This window comes from Manis javanica, chromosome 16, assembly GCF_040802235.1.
Source record: "Manis javanica isolate MJ-LG chromosome 16, MJ_LKY, whole genome shotgun sequence".
NCBI classification, from domain to species: Eukaryota; Metazoa; Chordata; class Mammalia; order Pholidota; family Manidae; genus Manis; species Manis javanica.
Window position 1 is genome coordinate 65,160,676 of NC_133171.1, and position 17,954 is coordinate 65,178,629.

Consider the following 17,954-nt stretch of genomic DNA (forward strand, 5'->3'; position numbering starts at 1 on the left):
ATTTTCTGAACAGGCTCGTGGCAAATAAACTTGGGCCCTACTGGTAAAGTTTTAAGTATATATAGGCAAGAGCACCATATTATCCGGAACAGTTTCTGTAGTGTAGTGATTGCCATGTTTGTTTCATACACGAGAGGTCCCCGGTTTGAAGCCGGATGAGATCATGCTTTCCTAAGATTGCGTTCAGTTTTATTTCAGGAATTTTGCCTTGATTGTACTTGCAGGTAACAGAACTCACAAATCGTCACACCTATTTACTTGAAATCAGGAGTTATCCTAAGAGACCTACACTACTGTTAGGGTCCGGGCTTCCGAAGCTTCTCCAGAGAACAAACTACACAGGCATAGAGATGTAAATTCAAGCAAAGTCTTTATTCAGCCAGCTAGCTGGGGTCCAAGTGTCAGCCCGAAGCAGCGGGTCTCAACAAGGACCCCGAGCACTCAAAGCCAAGGGTTTATATAGCATTTTCAAAACACTTAACTCATAGTAATTTTCCACAGCTGCACATTATTCTTGCAAGACATACATCCTGGGGTTTGGCAGGAGCAAGATAAGACCACTCCTCAACTGTCAGGGAGGTTCTGCATTATAAGCTTGGTATGTAAGATTAGCTGACCAAGGTTAGCTGACTAAAGGCCACAGCTGCCCACCACCTGGTGTTCATGATTAACTTGTTTTTCAAGGCCTTACCCAGTTCCAGTTTTTCTTTCTAAGTCACATACTCAGAAAATGGCTTCTAGGCCTTTAAGATGGCTATGCTTATGCTAACCTATTTCTATTCTTACACTACTGCAACGCTTCTGTGTCAGCTTGGAGACAGCTTTTCCCCGTCTCCCATCTGCCTTCCCTCTGCTGAGTTCCTGACTGGCCTGTGAGGGTCTTTGGGAAAGTACCAGAAGAGATAAGCCGGCGCCACGAAATGGTTTTCTCTGCTTGGAATCTGGGTATCTGCGAAATACACGGCTTCACCTTGAAGACGAGACGCAACAGCTACCCAGTGTCTGGCAAGGACCTTAGCCACCACCCTTATTTTATTTCTTGCGAGGTAAGTATTTTCAACTAAAACCTACTGACGTCGCAGAAGGGGATATTATAGTGGGCTGCAGAGCGCGGAAAGGTACTGCAAAGCCCCGGCTCTTTGATACGCGCCCTTTCCCGGAGGCTCCCAGGCTGGACCCGCCCAGAACGTTGTCCGGGCTGTGGGTGGCGGGGGTTTCCCTGAGGCTCTGTGCTGCAGGCGAGCCGCGGCTGGGTGGTGCTGAGCTGGATCTACCTGCTGGCTGCAGCGCGCGCGCTCTGCTTACCCGCACAACACCTCCAGGTGCGGGAGCTGCAAACAAGCGGGTGGGCGTGCGTGGAGAACCTGCTGGAGTCCCGAACTGGGTCCTTGAAATAAACTTTGCCCGGACATTTCCAGGACTCGGTGTCCAGCTCAGCTCGATGAATCAGTGCCCAGCAAGTGAAGACTGTCCTGGGTGAGAGAAGGGTGACGGAGCCTTCTTGGCGTTAGAATGGCGCAAGCTGGTTCTACTTAGATCTCTTACAGCTCTTGTATTGTCTAATTTTCAACACTCTGGAGTTAAGTATTCTAGAATGACCAGCTTTTTGGACAGCTGACCCAGGACATGGCCCTATTAGGCCCAAACTAACTAACATAAGCATATCATATAAGATGAATAATTATACACATATGTATTATTATTTTTAACATAGAAATATGAAAAGCAGGTGTTTATTTGAAATTACAGTATTGTATTTGCTATTCTGTTACATAAATGCTGCTATTTAATCAAGACACCAGGACTAGTTAAAAAAATGGAAATTAGTAATTAATAGGACAAATGTGTGAGAAAAATGTAACAATATTTCATATTTCATAGCATTTTGCTCTTCTGGTACAGAAGCTTTTAAACTTTTGGTGGTTATTTAAAATTTGTAGCCTACATTATTGTGTATTCATAACATGCATATATGTTACATTTTAAAAAAAGGATAACAAAGATAATGGGCCAAATTAAACAGATTACCTATATTTAATAAGTAACATGACTTTTTTATGTACCATGATACAGTATTTTTACTTTGTGTTTCTTTTTCCAATAATATTTCTCTGAACTGCCTGCAGGCTTTAGGATGTTCTTCTTTCCTTTAATGTAGTGTTAAAACCAAATACATCACACCATATCACACTATTCTTGGTGTCAGTTCTGTGTGATGAAATCAAGCTAAATATCCTCTCAACAAAAAGGTTTGAGCATTAAATCTTCAGGATTTTACATAATAGCAAATATAGGTTCTTAGACTAGTGAGAATTACTTTCTAGCTCTCTAAAAATGTGCATCTACTTTACATCTTGTTTGGATAGACCTGCTGTTTGTCAATCAGATCCTTTGCATCTATATGTTCATCAAATCATATCCATGTTAAAAATGCCCATCATTTAAAAATATTGCATGACACATGGGATACTATTGTACTCAGATCTCTCTCTTGGGGAATATAGTTTTAAAGCACAGAGGTAATTTGAACTAGTGAAATAAAAGTTGGATTCCAATTAAGTTACAGTTTTGGTAGAGAAATGAATAAGTCTTGTTTAACTCCTGACTGCCCATTTTGGCTATTTTTTTTTTACGTTCTGGAGTTTTATTTGAAAAAATTGAGTCATTCTTTTCAGTGTATGAATTTTTGTGGCAACTTACACACAACATTGGATAACTCTAGTGTTGTCAGTTCATCCTTTTCAAGTCTCCTGTGCCCTCTTCAAAGATCATCAAACAGTATTGGAAAAGGATCTTATACATTTCTTTTTACTCAAAACCTTTTCTACATTCTCATCCTCAACTTATTTCTAAGTTAAAGAAGAGCATTCTGCTTGTCTCAAAATTTGAAAATATGATTTTATGATTTTTATGGAAGGCCAATATTTTCATATATTTTCTATAGATGTAGAAATCCTGCAGGCACATACTTAAAGAGGCCATAATCTTCTATTTCTATACAGTCAAAATCTGTACATTTTGAGGAAACTGAAAGGTGACCAAAATTTTTAATTATAAAAACTCTAATAAGCATTCATAAAACCTGAATAAGGTTTATTTAGGTGAATAAACCATATCTCTTTTTAGCAATATTATATAGAAGATGTACAGGACATTTAGCATATCATCTTTACTTTTTCTTTGGTAAGAAATTTGCTGTCTGAATTTTCTAAAATTTACATTTGTGCTGTCAGATAAATATGCAGATCGATGAGCAAAGTCTAATTTTTATTTGGGCAAGAGATTACAAGTGATGTAGGCCATTCTGATAATGGTGACCTTTAATAGGACCTAGAGGATGAGAAATGTTTTTTAGGAAACAGACAAGGAGAGAAAAGTATTTTAGTCAGGAAGAAACACTTCAGTAAAGATATACATCTTTGAATGTCTTGGCCTTGTTCAGAAATTGTTTGGTAAGATCAATATGTTTACTGTTTGTGATAGTTAATTTTATGTGTCAACATGGATGGAGCCATGGTACTCAGATATTTGGTCAAACATTATTCTGATTGTTTTTGTGAAAGTGTTTTTGGATGGGATTTATATTTAAATTGCTGGATTTTGCACTCTTAGAATTAGTTCATACTTAACTGACCATCAACTTATTATAGATTGTATATTCATAGGATGTTATATAAGAACCCCATAGTAACTGCAAGCTAGAAATTTACAATAGATACACAAAAAAGAAATAATGGAGAACCCAAGCATAACACTAATGAAAGTCATAAGACACCAAAGAAGAGAGAGCAAGAGTTGAAGAAAGGATCAGAGAAGAACAACAAAACCAACCAAGAAACATTTTAAATGTAAATGGCCTACATGCTCCAATCAAAAAATATAGGGTGACTGAATGAATAAAAAAACAAGACTCATCTAATTGCTGCCTACAAGAGACTCAATTCAGACGTGAAAACACACACAGACCAAAACTAGAAGGATGGAAAAAGATATACCATGCAAATAGGGATGAAAAGAAAGCTGCAATACTTATATGAGAGAAAATGGGCTTCAAAACAAAATAACAAGAGACAAAGAAGGACATTACATAATGATAAAGGGGTCAGTCCAACATATAACAATTGTAAACAGCTGTGCACCCAAAATAGGAGCACCGAAATATATAAATCAAATACTAACAAACCTAATGGGAGAAATTGACAGCAACACAATAACAATAAGGGGCTTTAATACTCCCGTACATTAATGGATAGATCATTCAGACAGAAAATAAAAAAGGAAATAGAGGCCTTAAATGACATATTAGACCAGATGGGCTTAGCATATATATACAGAACATTCTACCCAAAAGCAAGAGAATACACATTTTTCTCAAGTGTACATGGAGTGTTCTCCAAAACCGATCACATATTAGAACATTAAACATGTTTCAACAAATTTAAGAAGACTGAAATTGTATCAAGCACCTTCTCAGACCACAGTGGTATGAAACTAGAAATCAGATAGAAGAAAAAGTACTGGAAAAAACAAACAGTGAAGGCTAAACAATATGCTCCTAAATAATTAATGAGCTGAGGAACAGATCAAAGAGGAAATCAAACAATACCTGGAGAGAAATGAAAATGGAAACACAGTGGTTCACATATGTGGGATGCAGCAAAAGCAGTTCTAAGAGAGAAGTTTATAGCAATACAGCTTACCTGAAGAAACAAGAACAATATAACCATGAAACTAAAAAAACTAAAAAAAGAACAAACAAAGCCCAAAATTAGTGGAAGGAGGGAAATAATAAAGATCAGAGTGGAAATAAATAAAACAGAAATCAAGAAAACAATAGAAAAAAAAATCAATAAAATCAAGAGCTGTTTTTTTGAGAAGATAAATAAAATAGACAAATCCTTATCCAGACTTACCAAAAAAGCATAGAGAAGACACAAATAAAATTGTAAACAAAAAAGGAGAAGTTACAACTGACAAAACAGAAATTCAAAAAGTTATAAAAGAATTCTATGAAAAATGATATGGCAATAAATTGGACAACTCAGCAGAAATGAATAAATTCCTAGAAACATAGTCTTCCAAGACTGAACCACCAAGAGACAGAAACTCTGAAGAGACCAATTACTAGTAATGAAATTGAACTGGTGATCAAAAAATTCCAAACAAACAAAATTCCATGACAATATAACTTCACTGGTGAATTCTACCAGACATTCAAAGATGAGCTAATACCTATCCTTCTTAAAGTATTCCAGAAAAGAGAAGAGGAGGGAATACTTCCAAACTGTGAGGCCAGTATCAACTCTTATACCAAAACCAGAGACACTACAAAAAAGAAAACTACAGCCTAATATCCATAATGAACATAGATACATGAATCCTCCATGAAATATTAGCAAACTGAATTCAAAAATACTTCAAAAGAATCATCCATCACAACCAAGTGGGATTTATTACAGAGATGCAAAGATGGTATGAAATCCACAAATCTATCAATGTGATAGATCACACTAACAAAAGGAAGGATAAAAACCATATGATCATCTCAATAGATGTGGAAAAAGCATTTCATAATATTCAACATCCACTCATCCTAAAAACCCTCAACAAAGTGGGTTCAGAGGGAACATACCTCAATATAATAAAGGCCATATACAACAAACCCAGAGCCAACATTATACTTAATGTTGAAAAGCTGAAAAATTTTTCTCTAAGATTAAGAATAAGATAAGGATACCCAATCTCATCATTTTTATTCAACATAGTATTGCAAGTCCCAGGAATGGCAATCACACAAGAAAAAGGCATCCAAATTGGCAAGGAAGAAGTAAGTCTCACTATTTGCAGATGACATGATACTATATATAGAAAACCCTAAAGACTCCACCACAAAATAAGATCACATACAAAGGAAAGCCCATCAGGCTAACATCAGACTTCTCAGCAGAAACCTTACAGGCCAGAAGGGAGTGGCATAATGTATTTAATGCCATGAAGCAGAAGGGCATGGAACCAAGATTAATTTATCCAGCAAGATTATCATTTCAATTTGAAGGAGGGATAAACAATTTCCAGATAAGCAAAAGCTGAGAGAGTTTACCTCCCACAAACCATCTCTGCAGTCTATTTTGGAAGGACTGCTATAGATAGAAGGGTTCTTAGGATTGGATAGCTGTCACCAGAGGTAGTAAAACCACGGTAGGGAGGGTGGAGCAGCTGATTGCAAGGCAAATGCAAAATTAAATTGACTATCCCCAAAGTCAATCAAGGGACAGACAAAAAGTACAGAATTTGATACCAAAACTATAAAGAATGAAGGAAGAAGAAAAAGGAGGAGAAATAGAAAAGAACCTTTAGATTGTGTTTGTAACAGCATACTAAGTGAGTTAAGTTAGACTCTAAGTAAGGAAAGTAACCTGGAACCTTTGTTAACCACGAATCTAAAGCCTGCAATGCCAATAAGTACATATCTATTGATAATCACCCTAAATGTAAATGGACTGAATGCACCAATCAAAAGACATAGAGTCACTGAATGGATAAAAAACAAGACCCATCTATATGCTGCTTACAAGAGACTCACCTCAAATGCAAAGACATGCACAGACTAAAAGTCAAGGGATGGAAAAAGATATTTCATGCAAACAACAGGGGAAAAAAGCAGGTGTTGCAATACTAGTATCAGACAAAATAGACTTCAAAACAAAGAAAGTAACAAGAGATAAAGAAAGACATTACATAATGATAAAGGGCTCAGTCCAACAAGAGGATATAACCATTATAAATATATATGCACCCAACACAGGAGCACCAGCATATGTGAAACAAATACTAACAGAACTAAAGGAGGAAATAGACTGCAATGTATTCATTTTAGGAGACTTTAACACACCATTCACTCCAAAGGACAGATCCATCAGACAGAAAATAAAGACACAGAGGCACTGAACAACACACTAGAACAGATGGACCTAATAGACATCTACAGAACTCTCCACCCATAAGCAACAGGATACACATTCTTCTCAAGTGCACATGGAACCTTCTCCAGAATAGGCCACACACTAGGCCACAAAAAGAGCCTCAGTAAATTCAAAAAGATTGAAATTCTACCAACCAACTTTTCAGACCACAAAGCTATAAAACTAGAAATAAATTGTACAAAGAAAGCAAAAAGGCTCATAAACAAATGCTTAACAACATGCTTCTAAATAGTCAATGGATCAACGACCAAATTAAAATGGAGATTCAGCAATATATGGAAATAAATGACAACAACAACACAAAGCCCCAACTTCTGTGGGACACAGCGAAAGCAGTCTTAAGAGGAAAGTATATAGCGATCCAGGCACCCTTGAAGGATAAATAATCCCAAATGAATAGTCTAACATCACAATTATTGAAACTGGAAAAAGAAGAACAAATGAGGCCTAAATTCAGCAGAAAGAGGGACATAATAAAGATCAGAGAAGAAATAAATAAAATTGAGAAGAATAAAACAATAGAAAAAAAATCAATGAAACCAAGCTGGTTCTTCAAGAAAATAAAGAAAATAGGTAAGCCTCTAGCCAGACTTATTAAGAGAAAAAGAGAATCAACACACATCAACAGAATCAGATATGAGAAAGGAAACATCATGATGGAACCAACAGAAATACAAAGAATTATTAGAGACTACTATAAAAACCTATATGCTAAGAAGCTGGAAAACCTAGAAGAAATGGATAACTTCCAAGAATAATACAACCTTCCAGGACTAAAGACTAACCAAGGAAGAAACACAAAATCTAAACAAGCCAATTACCAGCAAAGAAATTGAAATGGTAATCAAAAAACTACCCAAGAACAAAACACCTGGGCCAGATGAATTTACCTCGGAATTTTATCAGACATACAGACAAGACATAATACCCATTCTCCTTAAAGTTTTCCAAAAAATAGAAGAGGAGGGAATACTCCCAAACTCATTCTATGAAGCCAACATCACCCTAATACCAAAACCAGGCAAAGACCCCACCAAAAAAGAAAATTACAGACCAATATCCCTGATAAATGTAGATGCAAAAATGCTCAATAAAATATTAGCAAACCTAAATCAAAAATATATCAAAAGGATCATACACTATGACCAAGTGGGATTCATCCCAGGGATGCAAGGATGGAGGAACATTCAAAAATCCATCATCATCCACCACATAAAAAAAAAGAAAGACAAAAATCACATGATCATCTCCATAGATGCTGAAAAAGCATTCGACAAAATTCAACATCCATTCATGATAAAAGCTCTCAGCAAAATGGGTATAGAGGACAAGTACCTCAACATAATAAAGGCCATATATGATAAACCCACAGCCAACACCATACTGAAAAGCGAGAAGCTTAAAGCTTTTCCTCTGAGATCGGGAACAAGACAGGGATGCCCACTCTCCCCACTGTTACTTAACATAGTACTGCAGGTCCTAGCCATGGCAATTAGACAAAACAAAGAAATACAAGGAATCCAGATTGGTAAAGAAGAAGTTAAACTGTCACTATTAGCAGATGACATGATATTGTAAATAAGAAACCCTAATACTCCACTCTAAAACTACTAGAACTGATATCAGAATACAGCAAAGTTGCAGGATACAAAATTAACACACAGAAATCTGTGGCTTTCCTATACACTAACAATGAACCAATAGAAAGAGAAATCAGGAAAACAATTCCATTCACAATTGCATCAAAAAGAATAAAATACCTAGGAATAAACCTAACCAAAGAAGTGAAAGACCTATACCCTGAAAACTATAAGGCACTCTTAAGAGAAATTAAAGAGGACACTAACAAATGGAAACTCATCCCATGCTCGTGGCTAGGAAGAATTAATTTCGTCAAAATGGCCATCCTGCCCAAAACAATATACAGATTTGATGCAATCCCTATCAAATTACCAACAACATTCTTCAATGAACTGGAACAAATAGTTCAAAAATTCATATGGAAACACCAAAGACCCGGAATAGCCAAAGCAATCCTGAGAAAGAAGAAGAAAGTGAGGGAGATCTCACTCCCCAACTTCAAGCTCTACTAAAAAGCATAGTAATCAAGACAATTTGGTACTGGCACAAGAACAGAGCCACAGACCAGTGGAACAGATTAGAAACTCTAGACATTAACCCAAACATAGGAGCCATGGACATCCAATGGGGAAATGAGAGTCTCTTCAACAGATGGTGCTGGCAAAACTGGACAGCTACATGTAAGAGAATGAAACTGGGTCACTGTCTAACCCCACACACAAAAGTAAATTCAGAATGGATCAAAGACCTGAATGTTAGTCATGAAACCATAAAACTCTTAGAAAAAAACATATGCAGAAATCTCTTGGACATAAACATTAGCAACTTTTTCATGAACATATCTCCCTGGGCAAGGAAAACAAAAGCAAAAATAACAAGTGGGACTATATCAAGCTGAAAAGCTTCTGTATAGCAAAGGACACCACCAATAGAACAAAAAGGTACCCTACAGTATGGGAGAATACATTCGTAAATGACAGATCCAATAAATGGCTGACATCCACAATATATAAAGAGCTCATGCACCTCAACAAACAAAAAGCAAATAATCTAATTAAAAAATGGGCAGAGGAGCTGAACAGACAGTTCCCCAAAGAATAAATTCAGATGCCCAACAGACACACAAAAAGATTCTCCACATCGCTAGTCATCAGAGAAATGCAAATTAAAACCACAATGAGATATCACCTCACACCAGTAAGGATGGCTACCAACCAAAAGACAAACAACAACAAATGTCAGTGAGATTGTGGAGAAAGGGGAACCCTCTTACATTGCTGGTGGGAATGTAAATTAGTTCAACCATTGTGGAAAGCAGTATGGAGGTTCCTCAAAATGCTCAAAGTAGACTTAACATTTGACCCAGGAATTCCACTCCTAGGAATTTACCCTAAGAATGCAGTACTCCAGTTTGAAAAAGACAGATGCACCCCTATGTTTATTGTAGCACTATTTACAATAGCCAAGAAATGGATGCAACCTAAGTATCCATCTGTAGATGAATGGATAAAGAAGATGTGGTACATATACACAATGGAATATTATTCAGCCATAAGAAGAAAACAAATCCCACCATTTGCAACAACATGGATGGAGCTAGAGGGTATTATGCTCAGTGAAATAAGCCAAGCAGAGAAAGACAAATACCAAATGATTTCACTCATCTGTGGAGTATAAGAACAAAGGAAAAACTGAAGGAACAAAGCAGCAGCAGAATCACAGAACCCAAGAATGTACTAACATTTACCAAAGGGAAAGAGACTGGGGAGAATGGGAAGGTAGAGAGGGATAAGGGTGGGAAGAAGAAGGGGGGTATTATGATTAGCATGTATAATGTGGGGTGTGGGGGAAAGGTGAGGGCTATGCAATACAGAGAAGACAAGTAGTGATTCTACAGTATCTTACTACGCTGAAGGACAGTGACTGTAATGGGGTTTGTGGGAGTACTTTGTATAGGAGAGAGCCTAGTAAATATAATGTTCTTCATGTAATTGTAGATTATTGATAACAAAATTTTAAAAAGTTAAAAAATATATATATAAAGGAGAACAAAATGAAAATGTAAGAATGGAAAAATTCAATAAGCAAAATAAACGTCTCAGAGTATGGGTTCTACACCAGAATAGAGGGGACAGAGGAAAGAATTAGTGAACTGGAAGATAGAACAATAGAAATTACCTTTATGGCAGCCTTAGCAAACTAGTACACTCATAAATTGCTGGTGGGAATGTAGTACAGCCACTGGAAACAGTTTGGCACTTTCTTTAAAAAACTAAACATGAAACCATCATGTGATGAGCAGTTGCTCTCCTTGGCATTTATCCCAGTGAAATTAAGACTTATGTTCACACAAATAACTATGTGGGAGAGGAAAAAGATTTTTCCCTCTATGGCTGAGAGCCCTCCTCCTGAAATAAAACATGGATTAGCAAGAGAAAAGCAATCATTTCAGATAGATTTCTTTGACCTATTGTTCAAAATTCCATTACCTAATTTTATCTGAGCTTTGGATAAGAGAGAAGTAACATGACACTTTCAATTTCTGTTAAAAATGGCTCCTGAGGCTTCAGAGCATTTAGTTCACAGGAGATAATCCCAACAACAGTAGTCAGTTTATATAAATTATAACAGACCTTTTCACTTCTCTAATTTTTTTTTCTCATGGAAATTAATGCTTAAAATCGTGGAAATTTAAACTAGGTCATCTGAAAACATGTAAAAGTCCACTAGAAACCTTGCACAAAACTGATTTAAATACATATTCTACTTCCTTACTTGAGATTGAAAGAAGAAATTAGCTATTCATTGATCCATTTTCAAAAACTGGTTGAATGCCAACTTGTTGTAGGTTTGGTGAATGTTCTGGTGTTGAGAAAATCAGAGAGTCAAAGAAATAACACAAAAAGTAGAATGGTAATTCATGGAGACTACTGAACTTCTATCACCTTTTTATATGACAAATTAGTGAGACTTAGTGTCAAATCCTACATCCCATTCAGCTTGTTTTGATGCAGGCATTCAAATTCCACTGTTCTCCACAATTTATTACTGGTTACAGAAGGAGAATTCTGCATCCTACAGTTCCCAGGATAGAATTTAAGGTACTCTTTTGAGGCCCTACTGGGAATGATTTTTCATGCAATCTTGTACATGGACCAAAACTTCACATTAACCTTTTCCTATAAAATACTCCACTGTCATCTCCTCACTTCAAAATCCTAATTTCCTAGCTGGTAACAAAATTCACTTTTGTCCATCATTTACTTCTACTTAATATATACCCTATCAAGCTATCTTCAACATTGCTGGTGATATTACTCTTCAAAATTACAGAAAGAAAAGGAGAAGGAGTTTAACACAGGATATTCTTAAGCAGATGTTCCATGAAGCTCCAGCATGGATGTTTTCCATGGCACATTGTTTAAGTACTTTCCTTGTTAATCTGTCCTGATCATTTGTACAGAAAATACATCAGTGTCAGAACTGAAGAACATAGAAGATCCTTAAGGTAAAATGAAGTTACTGCTTATGTGGACAAGGCATGTGTGGGGAAAATGCAAGTTCCTATCACTAGGATCCTCATCCTGCCCCTAAACTACTTGATGATCTAAATGGCCTACTGCTAGGCTACTGCTTCCACACCTGTAGGCAATGAGCTGTTAGTGACTGAGTCACTATATAAAGAGCTCCACCCAGTGCTCCTGGTAGAGGCAGAGAAGGAGGTGGATTAAAGACTTGCAGACTGCTGGATGCATATGTGGTTCTAGCGCTTGATCTACCATCATAAGAATAAAACTGCGTATAAAACCTTTTAGCCCAAGAACATTCCATTGTCACTTGTCAGTCTCATTGAATCCATAGTGAACTTGCCCAGGGCTGAAACCCTCAGCCAAGACAGCATGCCTATAGTGAGACAGCTAATTAGAAATCATGGATTTTAAGCTCTAGGAGGTTGGGGCAGGGGAACCATGTATGGCCCTGGGTTAATATGGTGAAGACTAGACTGTTTCATGGTAGGTGCTCAATGAATACTTGTCAAATCAGTGAACAACATTACAAGTAGCTTTCTGATATGTATCCTGATCTCCATGTGACAATCTTTTGCCCTGGGTGCCTAGCAGTCTCACCCAAAAGTCTAAGTAAAGCCTGGCAATGCACCTGCAGGTGGTCAGCCATTTGACTTCTGGAATGTTTACACAGCATCATCTAGATATTATTTCTCACTTTTCCTAACTTCAATATAAGGACAATAATGGCTGTCTCTTAATATCAACTGGATAAATCTCATGTGATGTAATGTTTACCTGAAATAGCATCCAAAGCACCTGGCACAAATTAGGCCCTCAAATGGTTGGTTTCCTTATTGAAAGAGGCCTATGCTGTTGCTATATATTTTAAAGAATATAGTTTCAAGGAGCTATAAAAGCAGTTTTGGCACAGAAATATGGAAATATTTAAAAAATATATAGCACTAAGTTCCATATCTGGTTAGGTAGTAGAAAGTTGCAAGAGTATGTCCCTATTAACTAAACCAAACCCATAAACTTGAGAATAGATTTTCTGAGACATCAAGGATTTGATGATACAAAAGAACCTAAGTAAACAAAATTCTAGAGGAAGGCCTTCAGAGGAGAGAAGAAACCTCTGGCTGCCCTTATCCCTGACAGATGGACAGAGACATCTCTCAGGAGGAGCTGCAGTAAAGCACAAAGAGAAGGGATTACAGAGAGCAAGTACTATAGTAAAAAAAAAAGGGGGGGGGTTTCCATTCACCTTCCACTGAATTTTACTAAAGACAGTGCAAATGAGGACAACTACTAGTTCATATGGTGATTGATAATACAAGTTAAAGAAATGTGCCAATGTAAGTCTGGGGAGAGGAAATCCTGGGGCAAAATACCTCTAAAAACCGAAATCAGTCAAAGAGAGAAATAAAGTTTAAAGCCCGTTTATTGCTTACAAACTGCAGTCCAGTGCCATCTCTCTCCCCTGCTCTGGAACAAGCAAGCAAGCAAGCTCCTCCCCTTAAACTCTCAGGTTCAGACACGCCCTCGGCTGCCCAGGTAGTTTCCCACTGGCATGGAGATGAACTCTCCATCCTTGTGAATATGCAAAAGCCTGAATGCCAGGTGAGATATTCTGGAAATGTTACAATTTTACCCACAGCCAATGGTAAGGAATACTATCTTACATGATCTTTTTATTTTTACTTTTATTTTTTTTGAGAGGGCGTCTCTCATATTTATTGATAAAATGGTTGTTAACAACAATAAAATTCTGTATAGCGGAGTCAATGCTCAATGCACAATCATTAATCCACCCCAAGCCTAATTCTCATCAGTCTCCAATCTTCTGAAGCATAACGAACAAGTTCTTACATGGTGAACAAATTCTTACATAGTGAATAAGTTCTTACATGGTGAACAGTACAAGGGCAGTCATCACAGAAACTTTTGGTTTTGATCACGCATTATGAACTATAAACAATCAGGTCAAATATGAATATTCGTTTGATTTTTAAACTTGATTTATATGTGGATCCCACATTTCACCCTCTATTATTATTATTTTTTTCTTTTTAATAAGATGCTGAAGTGGTAGGTAGATGCAAGATAAAGGTAGAAAAAATAGTTTAGTGTTGTAAGAGAGCAAATGTAGATGATCAGGTGTGCGCCTGTAGACTAAGTGTTAATTCAAGCTAGACAAGGGCATTAAAACATCCATGGATGCAGAAGATTTCTCCCAAAACAGAGGGGCTGAGGTTCTAAGCCTCACCACTGTTGAACCCCAATTTCTCACCTGATGGCCCCCCCATGACTGTGCCTGTCTTAGGTTGTTCCTCCCTTGAGGAATCTTACCCATCTCTGGCTAACCAGTCATTTTCCGGGGCCATATAGGGAAATGTAAAGTTGGTAAGTGAGAGAGAAGCCTTATTGTTTGAAAAGGTTACCTTTTCACTTCTTTGCATATTTATGCCCTGTGGCTTTTATGCCCAGCATTTGTCTTGAGGTATCTTTACCACTTGGAGGGATTATGATACTCAGTAAATTCAATATGAGGCATGAATTCTATTTAAGGGTTGTAATTAGGAAGGAAGAAGAAAAGCTATAGAGGTAGCAGACGGAAGAAAACATGGGAGGATTATTTCTTTGACATATCTTCTTGTAGAGTAACTTAAGCATGTATAGGTTTTAAACTACTAATTAAATTGCTCACACACATTAACATAATAGGAATACAGTTACATAACCAAACCAGATCTATAATTACCAGCCATCTCCAGTGAAGCCAAGAAAACCAGTTAGGCACCCTAGGCATTTGTGAAAATTTGTCTATGATATGATGGATATTGTCCAACTGTACTTGAACAGTCTGAGAGAAATCAGACACATTAAAACAACCTATTCCTGAGAACTGTTCACATCCCATATGTTCTTTTAACAGTAGACAGTCTGTAGTTGTAAGATTTTGGAGTGCTACAACTTGCACTTCTCCTAATTCTTGGTTGAGTTCCAACAGTATAGATCCAGTCAAATTTGTTGTTTTACTGAAAGCACAGGCCAGCTTAGATATCTCCTTCTTCCAATGGTAAGTCCAGGAACTGGTGGGATGGATGCAGCTACAACTGCAGCATCGCCTGGATCTTTGTTGAGGCTTTTTGATGATCATCTTCTGGTATGACTCATCCAGAGAATGCTGATGTTGGAAGATCTTCTTCATATCGTATCTTAGTTTATTTTTTGGGTAGCCAAGTTAGGCTTTGATCCTCTGTATAAACACAAACAGACCCTATGCCCACAGTTTGATATGCCCTTTATACCATTGTGTAGAACTCATTGGAGGTCACCACACAGGAACTGCTGCTAGTCCATATTTGGGTTCTGTAATTCCGCTGCTATTTCATTCTTTCAGTTTTTCTTTTGTTCTTATACTCCAGAGATGAGTGAAATCATTTGATATTTCTCTTTCTCGCTTGGCTTATTTCACTGAGCATAATACCCTCCAGCTCCATCCATGGTGCTGCAAATGGTAGGATTTGCCCTCTTCTTATGGCTGAGTAGTATTCCATTGTGTATATGTACCACATCTTCTTTATCCATGCATCTACTGATGGACATTTAGGTTGCTTCCAATTCTTGGCTATTGTAAATAGTGCTGCGATAAACATAAGGGTGCATCTGTCTTTCTCAAACTTGATTGCTGCATTCTTAGGGTAAATTCCTAGGAGTGGAATTCCTGGGTCAAATGGTAGATCTGTTTTGAGCATTTTGATGAACTTCCATACTGCTTTCCACAATGGTTGAACTAACTTACATTCCCACCAGCAGTGTAGGACGGTTCCCCTTTCTCCACAGCCTCGCCAACATTTGTTGTTGTTTGTCTTTTGGCTGGCAGCCATCCTTACTGGTGTGAGGTGATACCTCATTGTAGTTTTAATTTGCATTTCTCTGATAATTAGTGATGTGGAGCATCTTTTCATGTGTCTGTTGGCCATCTGTATTTCTTTTTTGGAGAACTGTCTGTTCAGTTCCTCTGCCCATTTTTTAATTGGGTTATTTGTTTTTTCTTTGTTGAGGCATGTGAGCTCTTTATATATTCTGGACGTCAAGCCTTTATCGGATCTATCATTTACAAATACATTCTCCCATACTGTAGGGTTCCTTTTTGTTCTATCGATGGTGTCTTTTGCTGTACAGAAGCTTTTCAGCTTAATATAGTCCCACTTGTTCATTTTTGATGTTGTTTTCCTTGCCCGCGGAGATATGTTCAAGAAGAGGTCACTCATGTTTATATCTAAAAGTTTTTTGCCTAAGTTTTTTTCTAAGACTTTAATGGTTTCATGACTTACATTCAGGTCTTTGATCCATTTTGAATTTGCTTTTGTGTATGGGGTTAGACAATGGTCCAGTTTCATTCTCCTACATGTAGCTGTCCAGTTTTGCCAGCACCAACTGTTGAAGAGACTGTCATTTCCCCAATGTATGTCCATGGCTCCTTTATCAAATATTAATTGACTGTATATGTTTCAGTTAGTGTCTGGAGTCTCTAATCTGTTCCACTGGTCTGTAGCTCTGTTCGTGTGCCAGTACCAAATCGTCTTGATTACTATGGCTTTGTAGTAGAGCTTGAAGTTGGGGAGTGAGATCCCCCCTACTTTATTCTTCTTTCTCAGGATTGCTTTGACTATTCGTGGTCTTTGGTGTTTCCATATGAATTTTTGAACTATTTGTTCCAGTTCATTGAAGAATGTTGCTGGTAATTTGATAGGGATTGAATCAAATCTGTATATTGCTTTGGGCAGGATGGCCATTGTCATGATATTAATTCTTCCTAGCCATGAGCATGGGATGAGTTTCCATTTGTTAGTGTCCCCTTTAATTTCTCTTAAGAGTGACTTGTAGTTTTCAGGGTATAGGTCTTTCACTTCTTTGGTTAGGTTTATTCCTAGGTATTTTATTCTTTTTGATGCAATTGTGAATGGAATTGTTTTCCTGATTTCTCTTTCTATTGGTTCATTGTTAGTGTATAGGAAAGCTACAGATTTCTGTGTGTTAATTTTGTATCCTGCAACTTTGCTGTATTCTGATATCAGTTCTAGTAGTTTTGGAGTGGTGTCTTTAGGGTTTTTTATGTACAATATCATATTATCTGCAAATAGTGACAGTTTAACTTCTTCTTTACCAATCTGGATTCCTTGTATTTCTTTGTTTTGTCTGATTACCATGGCTAGGACCTCTAGTACTATGTCAAATAACAGTGGGGAGAGTGGGAATCCCTGTCTAGTTCCCGATCTCAGAGGAAAAGCTTTCAGCTTCTTGCTGTTCAGTATAATGGTGGCTGTGGGTTTATCATATATGGCCTTTATTATGGTGAGGTACTTGCCCTCTATTCCCATTTTGCTGAGAGTTTTTATCATGAATGGATGTTGAATTTTGTCAAATGCTATTTCAGCATTTATGGAGATGATCGTGTGGTTTTTGTCTTTCTTATTATTGATATGGTGGATGATGTTGATGGATTTTCGAATGTTGTACCATCCTTGCATCCCTGGGATGAATCCCACTTGGTCATGGTGTATGATCCTTTTGATATGCTGCTGAATTCTGTTTGCTAATATTTTATTGAGTATTTTTGCATCTACATTCATCAGGGATATTGTTCTGTAATTTTCTTTTTTGGTGGGGTCTTTGTCTGGTTTTTGTATTAGGGTGATGTTGGCTTCATAGAATGAGTTTGGGAGTATTCCCTCCTCTTCTATTTTGGAAAACTTTAAGGAGAATGGGTATTATGTCTTCTCTGTGTGTCTGATAAAATTCCGAGGTAATACCGTCCGGCCCAGGGGTTTTGTTCTTGGGTAATTTTTTGATTACTGTTTCAATTTCTTTGCTC

At 37.3% G+C, this 17,954-nt stretch overlaps 1 protein-coding gene across 9 annotated transcripts in view; it reads right to left on the reverse strand.

Annotated features, from left to right (window-relative positions):
• The window catches only part of LOC108400702 (histone H2A type 1-H), a 113,061-nt gene that overhangs the window by 63,448 nt on the left and 31,659 nt on the right, over positions 1 to 17,954 (reverse strand). Inside the window, exon 2 of one of the 9 annotated variants that reach the window (XM_073224540.1) lies at positions 1,454 to 1,472. The exons of the other annotated variants lie outside the window; for them this stretch is intronic. The gene's annotated coding sequence lies outside the window, so the exon portion shown is untranslated. Of the gene's footprint in view, positions 1 to 1,453; positions 1,473 to 17,954 lie in introns of those variants that run through there. 9 annotated transcript variants of the gene reach the window in all.